We start from the raw sequence: 6,563 nt of genomic DNA, 5'->3' as shown, positions 1-6,563 counted from the left end.
TCCATATCATTAACCTGGAAGAACCGATAGATGTAGTACATAAACAAATTACTAAACGAGAACAGGTCCTAAGAAAAAACAGCAACAAAAGGAACGGTTATCCTAGTATCATGCATCTATTCGGAATCTAATTCAAGTTTCAGAAACAACACCGTAATTGCGCATTAGAAGAGTCGGAATTCTATTAAAAGAACTACAGAGTAAATAAATGCAAGAAGCAGCATAAGAGTCTAAATATACTACTGTTTAATTTACTAGCAAAATATTTGGAGTGAAAGTATCAAACCAGATATTGTTGTACCTGTTTCTTTGTTCTCTCACCAAAGAGTAGTGGTTGCCGTTTTCGCGGTTCCATATGTATGATATGAGTCTCCATCGTTTTATGGATCTTATGATGAACAAGTTCGTCCCGTGAACGTGTCGGATTGAATTCAACTCTGTCTGATACGGTTATGATAAGGTTTTTGATTCAACCCAGTCAACACCGTTGCTAGACATTGTAGTACTACAACTAGTCATCATGCTTTTCTTGTCTTGAGCATTCTTACCATGACCATATATAAGCATTTTTATTGATCTATTTGTCTCGTCTTGTGTATCATACGTTAACAGACATAACCGGCCATTGAATTCCATCAAATAAGTCTTAGCCTCGCGCCAACATTCTTTATATTCTATTGTTCTGAACTTTTCACTACCAACATTAAACTCGACAATAGTTTGTGTAATGGAACCACAATACTCAAATTGATTATTGCTCGTACAAAGCAAATATATGGAGCCATTCACATAAACAGAACTTACTACTGTGTCTTCCGGTGATACGGATAGGGTGTCCTCAATTCGCCTCCATGAATTGTCGTACAGTCATGACCTCACAAACCCACCTATGACGTATATTATATTCCACAACGAGAGCACTTTGTATCCCTTTGTCCCATTATCGTATCCAAATACATGAGTCTTAAGTCTTTGGAATACATATTGGACTCCTATAATTGATGTATTAATCCATGGTGTTGACTCTCTAGTACTGCTGCTCTATACGCAAGCACTGCCATTATTCTTGTTCATAAAACAAATCAATCCATCCAGAGTGCATATGAGATGTTGATTCAAATATTGACCAATATCTGGTGGTTTATAAACATCCCATAAACGGGAGTTTCTTAGTTGTACACGTCCATCAACTTCAGATGGTAGTAATAAATCCGCTGAAAACAAACGAATACTGCGATTTGTATATTGTTCAGAAACATGTAGAAGGTAGAAGGTACGCGTTGCTGCTGCTTTTGATTTGGAGAAGTGCAAATTAACGAAGAAATCATCTCTGTGAATTACTGACTGCCAATGCTTGCAAACGCACTTGAACCTCATAAGTGCTTTCACAGGGAGTCTACTCAGTATCTCCAAAACTAGCGCTTCGTGATCGCCAAGCTGATGATAGCAAGCTGATTTTCGCTCCTTCGTCTTCTGTTGGTTACGTTTGTTTTTCTTCTTCATCTTGATAGTTTCTTTATCTGGCTAGGGTTTTTGCCTTGGACGTCATATCAATTCCTTTTTATTTTATATAAAGGAGAATCTTTGCGCTGACGTGGCGGCTCCACTTTAGTCTTTTACAGATTTACTCTCAGAAACTCTGTAAATATAGAGTGCCACTTGGCAATTATTGTCTAAAGGAAACTCAAAAAGTCAGTCTAGAAGGTGCAACCCTAAGGCTCAAGAGACGCGATCGTTTCAATGAAGAATAAGCGACTCTTTTTCTATTCCATGATCCGAAATTTGGTGTTTTTGAAGTGACAATATGGCCATTATAGTCACAGAATACAACAAAAATGAACGTGAGAATGATATCTTTCACATATCGTTAACCCATTAACATTAAAGGTACGGATATTACTTTGAAACAATCCACAGACAACATAATCATTATTTTCTGAAATACAACTGACGGTTGATGTCTGCAAAGAACACTTCAACGATGGAATCAGTTACGGATAATGAACGAACACGGAAGACAGGACCCAACTCAGAGGCCAAGCAAGATAGTTGATTATTATCGCCTAGAAAGAACACGCAGTCATTATTTTCTTAATCATGTATATCCGGTAAGCTCACTTGTACGTCTTTATATTTGAGCATATACTGTATGTCTTTAAGGTTTAGAGTAAAAGATGCATCTGTTGGAAGTTCGCATTTTCAGACCATTGAAGTTGATTTTGTTTTCATAAGAAGTTCATGAGGTTAGGAATTTAAGTAGGCACTCTTTTGGTTGAACACAAAATGTATGATTGAAATATTGAAATTTCAGAATAATAGGTCAATTATTTTGGCATATTAAGAGAGGCAATTGGTTTACAATCATTACTGTGGAGGAAATTTTGTTTAGTATTTTAGGCTCTCTGGAAACTAGACCGAAGAGCTTCTTCATTTGAAGGAAAATCTCCTAATCTTGAGTAATATCTTTGCATATACACTTTCACTTCTGCAGCTCCTTTTTGGATTTAAGCTTTTAAGTCTGTCTTTCTTTGGATTTGGATTTCACATCCACGTTTATATTTAACTTTTCTTTTCTGGTCAGAGACTTGACATACCAAGATTGAACTAATCTTCGCACCTTCTTAGTCACTTTATTTCTTTGTTTTAGTATATTTTTGAATAAGTAATGTATTTACTGAGTAAATTAAGAAAGTCACATTCCTTTGTTTGATTTTCATGAACAATGAAGCTTTCTAAATGTCTACTTTTCCATCGAACACAGACTAAGTTTTATGGGCTAGATTGAATGGCTAGATTTACCAAAAATTGCTGTAGTTAAAAAAAGAAGAAGTGTTGTCTATTTGTTAACACTAGTTCTCTCTCCTAATATTTGCTCGCATACTAGCAACGAGATAATTGCGCTGAATGGTTCAGCGCCACAAAAATCACCTTTTCGTAGAATGATTCATCGCATCTAGATTTATTTTTGGATTTGACGGTTGAGATTGGTTGCGCTTAACCATTCAGCGTTGACACTGTTTGATTTTGCGACTAGCATGCCAGATTAGCACTTCCATAGGAACTAAGAGGCTGTCCTAGCTGATGTGGATTGCTAATCCAGCTGTTTGATTAACAGTCCATAGGACTAACCCTTATAATTACTTTTAAATATGCTTGTGAATCTTGCAGTTGACACTACCTCCTCGCTGATATCAACAGAGTTACATGAATTTTCAGTAAATGCATCGACTGTGGACTTTGTATGTACGAGGTCATATATATCAACACAGTTGGGTGGCACACGAAATTTTCAATAATATATTATATTACTCATGTTCAATATTTATCTGTTTCCATTTATAAGTTCCTTATATCCGCAAATTCATATGCATCCAATCTGCACCCGCGAGTGTTACATCCGACGAATAATGGATTGGACATGGGTAAAAACTTCGAAGCTGCCATTTAGATGGATTGGATACGAGCAATACAAAATCCACATCCACACATCCGTTCATCACCCCTATCATCATGTCATTCATTTTCCAACGACTTTACCGTAGTTCCATTACCAACTTTAACGATAAAACTGTTAATAGACACCAATTTTCCCGGAACATGACAAAACCAAAATAGTCATGATTTATAAAGGGAACACCACTATTAGCGAAGGTGATACCAATTTTGCGATCCGGCGGTCAGGATCTGTTAACATAGATTTGTCCTATATGGATTGGTATCACCCCAAATAATACTGGTATCCCCTTTATAAATTGTGCAAATAGTCAGTTCATTTTGATATTGAATAACACAATCTATTTCTTTTATTCAATTTTTTTACTTTTTCATGGAAAGGTTAAATATATTAGAGCATCTCCAACGGGTTGTGATGTGCTTCCTATGTGGGTGATACAGGAAGACATCCTTTGGAAACTTAAATTCTAATATTTCCATAATTTTTGGAATATCAGAAAGATGATCTTCAACCATAAATATCTTTACATTGATTAGAAACTTTTGAGCTTTTGATTTTAAAATTAAATATTTAATCCAATTATTAATAACTGTAGATACTAGTGACTAGGATGTTTAGATCCTCTACAAGAACCTCTAAAATTAGAGGATGAGTTTACAGATGTGTTGGTAACTATCTTACACATCACCTTTACATTTATCCTAACATTCCCGTTGGAGAAGGATTTTTGTTAAAAACTTGAAAAAATCTTATGTGGCCTTGTTATTAGGAAATTGAGGATGTCTCATCGGAGATGCTCTTAATTTCATAAAAGGACAACTAGTTTGAATAGCAGAATGTTTCTTTTTTACTTTATACTAGTCTTACGTCCGTGCGTTGCACGGGTCCAGATTAATTGTCCCATTTCCTACCAAACTTGTGCACCTCCCCATAAGTGTGCTATCGAGCTTATTAATGTAACTTATTCAACGTAGATATGCTCACTAAATCGGAGCTATTGTGCATGCCAACCTTGCAACTGTTACATATAGCTGCAGTAAAAAGAGAAAATATGGGTTAGCTACAAAATTGTTACGTGAAGTACTGGAAAATTCTAGTGTGTACCTGTGCGGTAACGGCATGGACATTTTCACTTTCCGTAGTGCATATAGTGAACATACCTCATTTTTTCAATTTCATTTCCTGTAATACCTATGGATTGCTTTGGTTTGTTCATTCTATGGACGTGTTGGCTTGCTTCTTCCACACTAACCAATTTAGTGTACTGAATATCTTTGCACATCGTTGTTTCTCCCTTTGAGCTTCTTAAGCTTTCAAAGTCTTATTCTTCATTTGATAATATGGATTGAATTATACCTTTTTTGTTGCTGATGAAGCATTTTTAAAGTTGGCTGTGAATCCTGAATTCCAACCCAGAACATGAAAGAGACTTGAGGTGTGGTGGTGTCCTTGGACCAAAGATGGTAAAGATGAGGTTTATAAAAAGTTCCTCCATTTCATACAGTGTGTTTTTAGATTGGTGTTAGTTTGTTCAAATCTTATTTTTAAAATATTTGAATCCTTTTTATTTTTCTTTTCCTGTCATGTGTTTGATTCACTCTTACTTTAAATTTGATGTTGCTGCAGGAGTTCCTTGCCTGTAAGGTCACTCCAAAATTGACGTCCTCGATAATCTCACTAATGATAATGCCGTGACTTGGTCTACATCTTGCATTTCTACAAACAAATGGAGGGAATAGTATCTCATCCTTATATCTCATCCAGGGCCTATTTAATCAAAAAAATGATTGTGCAAATTAGTCTATAGTTTCCAAAGCTTGGAACCAAATAAAGAAAATGCTTCCAACTTGAGCAATCCCCTCATTCTTTTGTTATGTAATGTTTGTAGGTATTTCTGTGTTCGTTAACTCAGTCTTCCTTACCCACATATCCAGACTCTAGGTGTTAATGCGATTTGATATCATAGGAATACTACTGATCGGCATGCCATCTTGCTGGGATATTTGATTCAGCCAAAGACATTTTTATATGAAGTCAAGGCATAAATATTCAAAAGGGACGTTAAAATTAGATTTCATAAAGTAAAACACAATTATTAAAGTATTTCTTAGGGTAACGTTTCTTTGTTACTTCTCCTTCCTACATCTTGCTTATCTTCATGTTTTTCAAGTATTGAGTACGTTCACCAAAACAACAGTTGTTTGCAAATGCACAATGTCGCAAATGGCGCTGAAGATCAATGAAGACGATATATGCTTTTACCTAAAATCAACCTTAGTGAACTTACATGGTCGTTTCTGATCCAAACATTGCACGAATGCAGGGCAGGCGATTCACATATTCGAAGAGACGTTAGTGACGGGTTGTGAACACTCTAAAGTAGAATTCAGATTGTTTAGAATGAGATAAGGTGTTGCAATAAGGTCTGAAAAAATCATAGGCACTAATTCAAATAGGTATAAAAATAAATAAGAGTGATAAATTTGTGGCATGAACTCCCCTCATAAATTTTTTATTTAGAATCTTTCGGGTGTTGTAGCAGAAAAGAAATTGTTACTTGTCTCGTGTCTTTTATTATTCTCTGTTATATCTATACATAGCCCCGTCAAACTTAACTCTTTTAACAGGTTACTTAGACATAATGAGACGATCATAGATTGAGGTCCATTTTGAATCATTGAATAAGGAGATACCTCTCAGTTTGTGCGCATAGGTGGTAAGCTCTTCAAGTTATTACAATGAGCTGCATATATGCTTGTCCCATCAATCCCTACATCCTTGAGATGCATGTCTAGCTGGCGCATCAATCCAAACATAGTAGCCTGCAATCTTCTGCATGAAATATTGTATTTATAAGAAGATCAAGACTATAAATTGTAAGTCCTGCAACTACAGATATTAGACTCACAACTGTGAATTTGTTCCCTGACTTGCTTATATCTAATTCATACATGAACAATTTTCAAATCAAAGTTCAGTAATGAATAGAAAATAAATATATGTACCTTTCTCAAGGAAAGACATGAAAATTTTACAATCTTCTTCACGTGGAAAAACCAAAAGAACTTTGCAGCTCATGTTATAAAGGCAACGCCGAATTTGTCAAAAA

The sequence above is a fragment of the Papaver somniferum genome, chromosome 1 (genome assembly GCF_003573695.1).
Source record: "Papaver somniferum cultivar HN1 chromosome 1, ASM357369v1, whole genome shotgun sequence".
In the NCBI taxonomy this organism is placed as follows: Eukaryota; Viridiplantae; Streptophyta; class Magnoliopsida; order Ranunculales; family Papaveraceae; genus Papaver; species Papaver somniferum.
This window is presented reverse-complemented; position numbering follows the sequence as displayed.